General features: G+C 37.4%; 1 protein-coding gene across 3 annotated transcripts in view; it reads right to left on the bottom strand.

The window, feature by feature from the left end:
* GRID2 (glutamate ionotropic receptor delta type subunit 2) overlaps window positions 1–13,370 on the bottom strand; it is a 1,666,133-nt gene that overhangs the window by 347,607 nt on the left and 1,305,156 nt on the right. The gene's annotated exons all lie outside the window — the stretch shown is intronic.

A 13,370-nucleotide genomic window follows, 5' to 3' on the forward strand; every position in this document is an offset into this window, starting at 1 on the left:
CTAATTGTAATACACCAAATAGCAGCACATCTTAACTTCACCTATGTGAAGTTGTGACTTGTGCTTTCCTCAGCGTGATAATGACTTTATGATGGAGTTGTGTATTTGCTGGTTTGTTTCTCTTATACATTGAAAGCTCCATGAAGACAGACATTATGCTGTCATATTCACTCTTGTGATTGGATAAATAATTCTTATTTTAATATCCAAGGAGATGTTTTCTAGAGAACGAACAATTTTATTTTTAATTTCTTATTTTTTAAGATTAGAGTATAATTGCTTTTCAAAGGTGTGTTAGTTTCTGCTGTACATGGATCAGCCCTATGTACACATATACCCCCTCCCTCTGGAGCCTCCCTCCCACCCCCTCTATCCCACCCTTCTAGGTCACCGCAGAACACTGAGCTGAGCTCCCTGTGCTGTGCAGCTGCTCCCCACTAGCCGTCTATTTTACACATGGTAGCGTGTGTATGTCAACGCTTACTTTCAGTAGGTCCCATCCACTTCCCTCTGTGTCTATGAGCTCGTTCTCTATATCTGCAGCTCTACCCTCGTTCTGCAAATAGTTTCATCTGTACCATTTTTCTAGATTCCATATGTATGCATTAATACACTTTGTTTTTAGAGAATCAATAATTTTAAATGGTAATGGCAGCAGATACACCTTTCTGAAATGTTAAAGCAGAGTTTAAACAATGGATATTGTTATTAACTGCTAGAAAAAAACTGAAGCTGACAGCACTGAAGTTTTCTGTACAGCTGTTCCAAATGGAGTGTTAGAGTCCAAGAGACAGAGCTGTAAACATAAAGAGACTCTATAAAGTTTGGTCACCCACAAATCCAAGAGCAATTTTGCATTTCCACAGTGTAGAAGTGTGGATCATGCACAGATATTCGGTTACATCTTGATTCAAGAAAAGCAACTGCCATCAAGAAATGTAGTTTACAAATAAGAAACACTAATATACCAGTACAGTTCAGTTCAGTTCAGTCAGTTGTGTCCTACTACTTGTGACCCCATGAATTGCAGCACACCAGGCCTCCCTGTCCATCACCAGCTCCCAGAGTTCACTCAAACTCATGCCTATCGAGCCGGTGATGCCATCCAGCCATCCCATCCTCTGTTGTCCCCTTCTCCTCCTGCCCCCCAATCCCTCCCAGCATCAGAGTCTTTTCCAATGAGTCAACTCTTTGCATGAGGTGGCTAAAGTATTGGAGTTTCAGCTTTAGCATCAGTCCTTCCAAAGAACATCCAGGACTGATCTCCTTTAGGATGGCCTGGTTGGATCTCCTTGCAGTCCAAGGGACTCTCAAGAGTCTTCTCAGTTCAAAAGCATCAATTCTTTGGCGCTCAGCTTTCTTCACAGTTCAACTCTCACATCCATACATGCCTACTGGAAAAACCATAGCCTTAACTAGATGGACGTTTAAATATGCTATCTACGTTGGTTATAACTTTCCTTCCAAGGAGCAAGTGTCTCTTAATTTCATGGCTGCATTCACCATCTGCAGTGATTTTGGAGCCCAGAAAAATAAAGTCTGACACTGTTTCCACTGTTTCTCCATCTATTTCCCATGGAGTGATGGGACCAGATGCCATGATCTTTGTTTTCTGAATGTTGAGCTTTAAGCCAACTTTTTTCACTCTCCTCTTTCACTTTCATCAAGAGGCTTTTTAGTTCCTCTTCACTTTCTGCCATAAGGGTGGTGTCATCTGCTTATCTAAGGTTATTGATATTTCTCCCAGCAATCTTGATTCCAGTTTGTGCTTCTTCCAGCCCAGCATTTCTCATGATGTACTCTGCACATAAGTTAAATAAGCAGGGTGACAATATACAGCCTTGATGTCCTCCTTTTCCTATTTAGAACCAGTCTTTTGTTCCATGTCCAGTTCTAACTGTTGCTTCCTGACTTGCATATAGGTTTCTCAAGAGGCAGGACAGGTGGTCTGGTATTCCCATCTCTTTCAGAATTGTCCATAGTTTACTGTGGTCCACACAGTCAAAGGCTTTGGCACAGTCAATAAAGTGGAAATAGATGTTTTTCTGGAACTCTCTTGCTTTTTCCGTGATCCAGCGGATGTTGGCAATTTGATCTCTGGTTTCTCTGCCTTTTATAAAACCATTATATGATGTGAATTTTCACTTTATATTATGCATTGGAATTTCTCTGCCTTATAATACTGAAAAGTTATAGTACAGGCTGTGCCACATTTAAGGGTACTTAACAAAAGAATCACAGGACGTTATTTCTCATCAGTTGTGCAAACTGAACACAGGAGTTCTAAATTCAGCATTATATGTGTTATAGTTGGCTTTCAAGTATGCATCTTAGGGTAAGTGGTAAAAGTCTTATTTTTCAAAATATGATTTTTTAAAAAAGGTATTGTGAGATTTCCATACTTTTAGAAATGTGACCATCATAATTAAATTTCTAACTACATATTCACAGGTGAAGGGGAAAATGGACTGAGTTCAAACAATAATTGAATTTCCAAATTTACATTCTAAACTGACGGTCTTTATTATCACATGTAATCCTTTGATACAAATACTTCAACTTTAATCAATCTCAAGTCATCCTAGGAAGAAATTTATCTCTGAAGATGTCTTTGCCTATTTTGGGATTCCCAGGTGGCGCAGTGGTAAAGAATCCACCTGCGAAGAAGACGTGGGCTCAGTCCCTGAGTCAGGAACATCTCCTGGAAGAGGGCATAGCAACCCATACCAGTATTCTTGCCTAGAAAATCCCATGGACAGAGGAGCTTGGTGGGTTGCAGTCTATGAGGACACAAAGAGTCAGACACAACTGAAGTGACAGAGCAGTAGCAGAAGTCTCTATTTTATTTTCCCCTTGCTCATCTTTGTTTATTTCCCTTTCAGTTTTACCGAAATATAATTGACTCAGCACTGTGTAAGTTTATGGTGTAAAGCATACTGATTTATCTTCCATACATCATGACATGATTGCCACAATAAGCTTAGTGAATAGCCATTATTTTTTATAGATAAAAATTTTTTAAAATTTCCTTGTATGAGAACTCTTAGAATTTCCACCCTTAACTTTCATACATAATATTCAGCAGTGTTAATTATATTTATCATGTTGTACATAATGAACCTAGTACTTATTTATACCGTAACTAGAAATTTGTACTTTTTAGCTACTTTCATCCAATTCCTTCTCCCTCGACTCCCTCACCTCCCATCTCTAGTAACCACGATCTGATCTCTTTTTCTATGAGTTTGCTTGTTTGTTTTGAACTACAACATTATGTTAGTTCCTGGTACACAGTGATTTGATATTTCTATACATTTCAATTTGATCACCACACATGATTACGTGTAATTACGTCCAATTACCACCTATCACCATACACCATACATTATTATTGACTATATTCTTCTACATTTTGTCCCTAAGCTTAAGCTGAAGGGTATTGTGTGGTACTGTAAGAACACTAGGTACTATGAAGATGCCAGTGATATTTTAAAGAATCTATGACACATGCTTTTTATCATTTAAATTTGGATTAAAAAATATATATTTTCTTATAGCATTTTGGGAAAGAAGAAAAACCAATTCAGAACATCTTGACATCTTGAAATCACCCTTCAATTATTTTAAATGTCTCTTAGAAACAATTCCTTTGTTGTTTTAAATACTAAAATGCTTTTAATTACAGTAGGTGATAAATAGTTCAGAATAGTCAAGAAAATACTGTTCCCACTAGTTCTCATTTTTATAAGCAAAAAATCTGATTTGTGCTTCATGTTCCTTAATTACTTGTAACTCTTCAAAAGCCTAGTTCAGCAAGAGAACAAATTTTGTGGCTTAAATCATAAAGAGATAGTATTAAAATAAATGAAACCCAGGTGATATTGCATGGATCGAGTTCATGGAGTAATTGCTTAGGAACTGACTGGGAATGTAAACAAACTGGCGGGATCACATCTTAGAATCATGACGTTGTTTTCTGGTCACATACATTACTCATATCCCACACCCATTAATGGTAGACTTTAAACAATTTCTGAAAGTGTCAGAGTTCACCTCTTCCTTTAGTGCTGGAGAATTCTGGTTATAAAAGGAAAGAATATAAGCACCTTGTCATGTTTTAAATCGGCATGGGGAAATTCTCGAGTAGATGTGACAGCACTCAGAGGACTTGGCGCTCCCTTCGTTAAGGACTGCCAATCATAATTAGCAACAACAGAGATGCTGTTTGAACCTAAATAAAAATTACAGAGAGCCTTTTTGAGTTAATATCTGTAAGAAGAGAATATAGAAAAGAACTTGTCTCTGTAGCCTAGCTAACCTGTCACTGGGAATTACTCTCATTTTCTCTGTGTTCATTAGGGTCAGTAAACAACAGAGCCAGCCAATATCATTTTTGTTGTATTCAAATTGAATGTGAAATATCAGATAACATTACAAAGGGATGCCTTTAGCTACTGCATTTCACGGCTTGAATCCTTTGGGGTTTTCTGACTAGGAGACTGGCAAATTTTGTATATTTGATAATCTACACCATTAAAATGGATGTCTTTTGGAGTTATTCTCCTACTCTGTTTTAAAGAGATGCTTTCTCATCAATAATCTTTTCTGTTGGCTAATTTGATAGAGAAGAATGTCTGACTCTTCCTTTTGTGGAAATGAAAAAGTTATGACTCTCTGTAACACTGTGATCCATCTGGCAGTGGGACAAGCTCTTTATTTTCTTCCAAAAATTGTCCTGGGATCTCAAAGTCAGTCGGTTGCCTTTCATTTTAACTCTTGTGCAGCAGCCACCATGTAATCTTCTATCATTACTAAAGGTCCTCTTTCTCTTCATCACTAGCATCTGTGGAACTATTTGATCCTTAAGAAAACTACCAAAGGGATTTTCCTTTTTTACTCCTTTCAGTAATTCTGTCTGCTCCTCTCAACAGAAGTAGTTTGTTCTGTGCTGAGTCACTTCAGTCATGTCTGATCTTTGCAACGCTATGGACTGTAGCCTGCCAGGCTCCTCTGTCCATAGGGTTCTTCAGACAAGAATACTGGAGTGGGTTGCCATTTTCTTTCTCCAGGGGTATCTGCCCGACCAAGGGGTCAAACCCTCATTCTTGCATCTTCTGCATTGGCAGGCAGATTATCACTTGTGCCATCAAAGGTGGTTTATTTGGTCCCAATTTGACTATGGCCCACTTAAATGATGTTGAACATTCCTGCAAGCACTGTGTCTTTCTTATGATCATATTCAAAATATCTAGGCTGGGAATGCCATACACTATACCCAAGGAATAGTTATAAAGTCTGTTAATATAGTTATTCCTTGTTTTCTTTTGCTCTTTGTGCTCCTGAAACATAGCTGGTTAGTAAATGCTTGCTGGTACGTGGTGCAGTGATAAAGAATCTGCCTGCCAATCCAGGAGACATAGGTTCGATCCCTGGGTTGGGAAGATCCCGTGGAGAAGTAAATGGCAACCCACTCCAGTACTCTTGCCTGGAAAATTTCATGGACAGTCCACGGGGTCACAAAGACTTTGGAAATAAACATGTGATAGTCTCAAACGTTTTATATGACTATAAATATTCATAGTTCAAAGAACAAGACAAAACCCTCCAAAGTAAACTCTGAAATTTCCATTTGCAAGTAAACAGCAAATGAATTACAGATATCCACGTGTGTGAATAAGTCATAGAGGCCCTCCGTGGCCAGGATGATATGAGTCACTGACCATAAACTAAATATCAGGGATCGTCAAAAATCAAGCCTCAGTTTTTTTTTAGGTATGTTGATTGCACAGTCATGAAGATAAGGGAGGATATAAAATGGCAACAAAACTTGCATAAAATTGGTCTCTCATTCATGCATTAAACTACCTAATTCACAAGCTCTAATGTTCTAGCCAAACAGATGTACTAAGTTTATCTCTATAATGGACCATACTGCTTTTGCACAGTTGGATTTCCTGAGCTGTTTTTCTGGAATGGTTTGAAGTTACAGATTTTTAAAAAAAATCAGGGTGAGTAAACAACTCACATATATTTAACATTTTTCTGCTTTTAGCCATCCCTGATCTTTTTTCAAACATCTCTATGATAATACTGAAATGCCTCTTTATTCCTGCTCTATCTGGTCTAGTGGCTCAATAAAGACCATAATTATGAAATAACAGCTGTACTTCTCCTTAAAAGACTATATTTTTATTAGAAATTATCACTAATTCCAACTTTACTGCCTGTGCATGGATGCTGTCATAAATTGATTCTATTTTTCAGAGGGTTTTTTGAGACTGTCCTTAATTTATTTTTAATGAAAGTGTAAAGGCGCTCTCAGTATCTTTTAATGAGTTCACCTTTTCATTGTTAGCAAGTGGAAGAATAGCAGCATTTCAAAGATGAAGTAGTTAATCTTATGCAATTCAGCATGATTCATCATTATGAATTTGTATAAATGTATAATCAACCTACAAGCTGTACAACTTATTTAAGGGAGCAGTTGAGATAGAAAAGTGCTTAACATATTTATAACTTTTGATATCTGCAGCTTGTTTACAGAACTAGAAAAGAATTTAAACCATATGGATACTTTTCTTTATCTTTTTCTTTTGAGTATTCTCCAAAACTTGATGAAATTGGACCACCTGGAGACAAGAATTCAGAAAGCCAATCCATAAGCTTGTCAGCATTCTCAAATATAAGGCTTTACAACCAATGGGAGACTTCATAAATTTCTCATCTTAGCTATTTAAGAAAATACACTAGTGGAGACATTCTGGATAATTTTCTATTCGGTTTAAATGAGTTTAATGTCATTGGGCAACAGAATGTAGTCTAATAAATACAGTATTGAAGTTAACTCTACACTTGATTTAGTTAAGTATTTGCTGTGCTTAGTTGCTCCGTCGTGCCTGACTCTTTGTGACCCCATGGACTGCAGCCCGTCAGGCTCCTCTATCCAAGGGGATTTTCCAGGCAAGAATACTGGAGTGGGTTGCCATGGCTTCCTCCAGGGGAGTTAATTATTTAGCACTTATTAGTTTATTTAATTGATCACTATGCATTTATCAAACACCTAATATGTCGCAGAGTTGGGCATGACTGAGTGACTTATGCTTTCTCTTTTTTCATGTACATGACATGGGCTTAGGTAAAGGGGCTTTAAAGATAAATAGGGCACTGTCTTGTGTTCAAAGGACTCAGGTGAAGACAAATTAAAAAAAAGGCAATTACACTACAGTTGATACATATATGATAAATATATCTGACAGAGCATGGAAGATGGTCCCTAATCCCAGCAAAGACTTCTTGAAAAAGTGAGATCAGAAGAATAATTAGAAGTTGCACAAGAATTTGCCATATGAAAGCAGGAAGTGGGAGTAGAGATTAAGAAATTGGTAATAAAGGCATTTCAGGAATTGAAAAGTGCAAAAGCAGAGACATGACACAGTCTTATGTTCAAGATACAAATACAGTTTGGAGAAACTGGACAATTAGAGATGAGCCATAAGTGACAGGAAATGAGAATCAAGACTGGACAAGGGTCATATGATGGAATACTGTTCATGCTCTAAATTACTTTTAAACTGTGGGCATTGGGGAGTCAAGGAAATATTTGAAGAATGGGAATTATGTGGTTAGCTTTCCATGACCGTGATATTTTGGGTATACATAAAAGTATGTGGACCATATATTTACAGGAAATAAATTTGGAAAAGAAAGATGTATTATGAGATTCCTGACTAATCGAGGTAACAATCTAGGGTTTATCTCTCTAGGTGAGAAGAGATTTCCACTCCTAAAATAAATTGGTAAATTTTGCAGGACTTGATAATAGGTAGATATAAGGAATAGAAAGAAAAAGAAATCTAAATGGTTTTCAAAAAGTTTCTAACCTGTTTAAGTCCCTAATGCATCAGCTAGAATAGAGAATATGAGAGGCTATAAAGGTTTAAAGTTCAAAATAAATTCAGTTATTGACATATTGGAATTTGTGGAATCTCTGATATATCCTGAGAGTCTAGTGACAGTATACAAAACTAAAATTTAAGGATGGATGATGTATTTGGGAAACATCTGCATTTTGGTAGTAATTGAAACCATGCACAGAAAAACTGGCTAGAATGCAAAGAAGTGAGATAAAAAAAGAGATTAACTGCATTTAGCTTTACCACCTTCTGTTTTTAGTCAATGCTCATATCTATCAAATCCTACTTATCTATCCTCACTTACTGACAGTTTTGACACATGGTTTATTTTCTTTTCCTCTAATCTAAGTCAACCATCATTAGAGATGGTTCATCTAATCCTCTGGACTCTCAGTTGATCAAGTTTGAGGTCCTTCACCACCTCTTCAGTCCAGTTCAGTCGCTTAAACGTGTCCGACTCTTTGTAACCCCATGGACTGCAGCATGCTAGGCTTCCCTGATCATCACTAACTCCACAGCTTGTTCAAACTGATGTCCACTGAGTCGGTGATGCCATCCAACCATCTCATCCTCTGTCGTCCCATTCTTCTCCTGCCTTCCATCTTTCCCAGTATCGGGGTCTTTTCCAATGAGTCAGTTCTTCACATCAGGTGGCCAAAGTATTACAGTTTCAACTTCAGCATCAGTCCTTCTAACGAATATTTAGGACTGATTTCCTTGAGGATTGACTAGTTTGATCTCCTTGTAGTCCAAGGGCCTCTGAAGTTTTCTCCATCACCACAGTTCAAAAGCATCAATTCCTTGGTGCTCAGCTTTCTTTATGGCCCAACTTTCTCATCCATACATGATTACTGGAAAAACCATAGCCTTGACTAGATAGACCTTTTTCAGCAAAGTAATTTCTCTGCTTTTTAATATGCTGCCTAGGTTGGTCACAGTTTTTCTTCCAAGGAGCATGCGTGTTTTAATTTCATGGCTGCAGTTCACCATCTGCAGTGATTCTGGAGCCCAAGATTTTAAAGTCTGTCACTGTTTCCATTGTTTCTCCATCTATTTGTCATGAAGAAATGGAACCAGATGTCATGATCTTTGTTTTTTGAATGTTGAGTTTTAAACTAGTTTTTCACTCTCCTCTTTCACTTTCATCAAGAGGCTCTTCAGTTCCTCTTTGCTTTCTGCCATAAGGGTGGTGTCATCTGCATATCTGAGGTTATTGGTATTTCTCCCCAAAGTCTTGATTTCACTTTGTGCTTCATCCATCTGATATTTCAAACCATACTCTGCATATAAGTTAAGAAAATCTGGGTGACAATATACAGCATTGACATACTCCTTCCCAATTTGGAACCAATCCGTAGTTTCATGTCCGGTTCTAACTGTTGCCTCTTTACCTGCATACATATTTCTCAAGAATCAGGTCAGGTGGTCTGGTATTCCTGTCTCTTTCAGAATTTTCCACAGTTTATTGTGATCCACACAGTCAAAGGCTTTGGTGTAGTCAATAAAGCAGAAGGAGATGTTTTTCTGGAACTCTCTTGCTTTTTTGATGATCCAACAAATGTTGACAATTTGATCTCTGGTTCCTCTGCCTTTTCTAAATCCAGCTTGAACATCTGGAAGTTCCCGGTTCACATATTATTGAAGCCTAGCTTGGAGAATTTTGAGCATTACTTTGCTAGCATGAGAGATAAGTACAATTCTGCGGTAGTTTGAACATTCTTTGGCATTGCCTTTCTTTCGCACTGGAAATGTAAACTGACATTTCCAGTCCTGTGGCTGCTGAGTTTTCCACATTTGCTTGCATATGGAGTGCAGCACTTTCACAGCATCATCTTTTAAGATTTAAATAGCCTAGCTGGGATTCCATCACCTCCGATAGCTTTGTTAGTAGTGATGCTTCCTAAGGCCCACTTGACTTCACACTCCAGGAGGTCTGGCACTAGGTGAGTGATCACACCTTTGTGGTTATCTGGGTCATTAAGATCTTTTTTGTATAATACCTCTTTAGGAATCCACATCCACAGGTTCCATTCGGTAAATACAAACTTTCAACTCTCACACTAATGTTTCCACTATTGTTCTTTGTCCTCATTGAGAACTGTACTCTCTCCCACTACTACTCTATCACCTTCTGGTCTTACTCACTATTGGACTCATCACTGGTGCTTCTATTTTTTTATTTCTCCATGTATGCTAATATCTATGATTTCAACCACAGATTTGGCAATAATTTAAAGTAATTTGCCTTGTTACCCTTTTTTTCATGTGCCTAACTGTTCATAGTTGAGCCTAAGTTTTTGCTTTTTATTTAGTAAACACTTATGTGATACTTATGTAAGCCATTGCATCTAAGAAGTTCACATTTTTAAACCATTTTAATTGTCATTACAAAGCAATGAGGTGGCACATACAGAGTGTTTCCTGCAAGAGAACCTCACATCAGCATACAAATTTGTAATTCCCAGGCTGGACTACAAAATTCTTCTGTTTCATTGACTTTTTTCTCTATTTTGAGGATGTTCTCTATGGAGAAATCAACCATCATGCTGTGAGAAAGCCAAATTATCCTATAGAGAAAGGCCACAGAGGAAAATAGCTCTCAGCAAGCATTAACTACCAGACATGTGAGTAGAATGAACAAGCCTTCAGATAAGTTTAGCTTGCAAACTTTGGGCTGTCTAGCGGGAGTTTGGAGATTATTGAGCAAAGACAAACCACCTTCACCATGTTTTGTCTGGATCTGTGATGCACAAAATTGATAGGTTTTAAATTAATTTATTACACAGCTATAGTCACTGTGTACTTTTATGGGTAGAACACTACCCATAGAAAGGTTATCACTAAGTCCAGTGAATGCCTTTCAAGTATTAATTTTATTCAATTCATTGAAATGTTTAACTCTGTCAACCAAATCTTCCATATTCAAAAAGTATCTTTACTTTGTGTGTGTACAACTAGATAGTATATGTGGTACTTACTTCTTTTTTGTCATTCTTTATAATTTACCACTGAAATTTCCTCTACTCATTCATTTCCACAGGGCTCTGTCCTAGGCCCTTTCTGGGTAGTGGTCTTCAATCAGGCATACGCAGTATGATATGATTTACCTTCTTGGCTTCAATTATCTCTTACATGCCAATATTGCCTCAATATATATCCAATATATAATCCAGCCCAGATGGCTTTTCTGTGTTTCTGACAAATATATCAAACCACTAACAAGCATTAGAAACATACCCCTGGATATTTCACAGATACCATAACTCAAAGGCACCAAAATGCGTGTGTTACTTTCCCTATCACACCTGCTTCTCTCTAATTTTTTTCCCCCAGAAATGACATCAACATCCAATACACATAACTTCCTAATCCAGAAATTTAGCATAAAATTTCACCTCCTTTTTGTCCTTCGGTATCAATCCCCATACCGCTGTATAATTTATCATGTTCTATTAACTCCAATTCATCAATACCCTTCTTTTTATTCCCAATGTCATCTTTCCTTTGTGCAAGCCACACTGCCTCTTCACTTAGTTATTATAATACTCGGCTAATTTTTTTCCCTTTCCACATTGTTCTTTTTCAATTTCCTCCATTTGATAATCAGAATATTTCTATAGTTAAAATTTAAACATGTATTTTCCTGCTTAATGCCTTTAAATTGCTGATAATTTCCCTGAAGATCAAATTCAAATCCCTGCTATTAACAAATATATTTTCAGCCTTATCTTTATTGGTTACATCCTGCAATGTTTACTGCACTTTCCTTCTCACTTCTTGGTCTTCAATTCGGTCCTACCATCTATGTGTCCTTCCCCCATCCTCTTCTTCAATAAGTCCTTTGCATAGTTAATTCTGTCTGTTCATACAGTATTAACTCAAAAAGCCTTCTTTGCCACGTTAAGATATATGTAGTCTCCCTACCTCTATGGTCTCATAACAGACTGTACTGATCTCTACCACATGTGGGTTTTACATGTTTATGTCCCAAAGGACTTGTAGATCAATGATGGCAAAGACTCTTTTGTTCACAACTGTATACTCAGTGCCTGCTGCTAAGCTGCTAAGTCACAGTCGTGTCCGACTCTGTGCGACCCCATGGACGGAAGCCCACCAGGCTCCTCTGTCCCTGGGATTCTTCAGGCAAGAACACTGGAGTGGGTTGCCATTTCCTTCTCCAACGCATGAAAGTGAAAAGTGAAAGTGAAGTCACTCAGTCGTGTCCGACTGCTAGCGACCCCATGGACTGCAGCCCACCAGGCTCCTCCACCCATGGGATTTCCCAGGCAAAAGAGTACTGGAGTGGGGTGCCATTGCCTTCTAGCAAAGTTCTATTAAATAAAAGGTGTGGATTAAATATCTACCACATGGACTTCCTAGGTGGTGCTAGTGGTACAGAATCTGCCCGCCAATGCAGGAGATGCAAGAGATGCAGGTTCAATCCCTGGTATGGGAAAATCCCCTGGAGAAGGAAATGGCAACCCTCTCCAGTATTCATTTCCGAGAAATCCCATGGAGAGAGAAGTTTGGTGGGTTATATGTAGTCCATGGGGTCAGAAAGAGTTGTACATTACTGAGCATGCACGGATGCAAATATCTACTAGATTAGTGATTATTTAATGGACCAAAACTTTCTGTGATAAATATATGAAGATACAGAAAGGTAGTGGGGAAAAGCATGTTTAAGGGACAGATTTTAAGTAAGAAAGTAGAGATTAAAAGTCTAGACAAAATTTATGATTAGTCAAACGAGATAGAAAGGATGAAATTTCATGGAAGATCCAATAGCAAGTATATTTAAAAAATAAGATGCTATTGAGAGTTGTATTAATAAATATTAAGGGAAAAGCATCATGTGTCTCCACTGCGACACCTATGTCTCCTCTTCAATACATATGACACATCTGCTAGAAACTAATAATCCCCTAAGTATTTTATTATTTCATTTTCTATGACAACAGTAGTCTCAAATAAGGGATTTAATAAGTATTGTTCTATTCTGAAACAGAGTCAAGTAATTATGTAGACAAGTTTAAAGAGTAGGCAGATTGACTATCGAACAACACAGCAAAGACATTCTGTAGAATACAATGAAATTTCAGTTAAACAACTGGTAAAGATTATGTATTAAAGTGAAAGATATAGCATAAATTTTCTTATTGGAATCTTGAGGGCTTTTCACTGCCAATAAATATTTTTAATAAATGAAATGATGTCTCTCAACAAAAAGCAAGTCTCAACATCTCTTACATATGTAAATAATTAAGCAATATCTGGTAGTAGGTATTTTCATCCCAGTAAGACTATTTCTCAGAATTTCAGTTTGGGAAAATTTCATCTTAAGTTTCTCGTGAACCTGACATCTGTCATTTATCTTTGGCTTTGCTGATGAAATTGAATTTACATCAAAAGATACTGTACTATTTTTTTTTTTGCTGGAAATCTGGTGTTTGAGGT

Source organism: Ovis canadensis, chromosome 6 (assembly GCF_042477335.2).
Source record: "Ovis canadensis isolate MfBH-ARS-UI-01 breed Bighorn chromosome 6, ARS-UI_OviCan_v2, whole genome shotgun sequence".
Classification (NCBI taxonomy): Eukaryota; Metazoa; Chordata; class Mammalia; order Artiodactyla; family Bovidae; genus Ovis; species Ovis canadensis.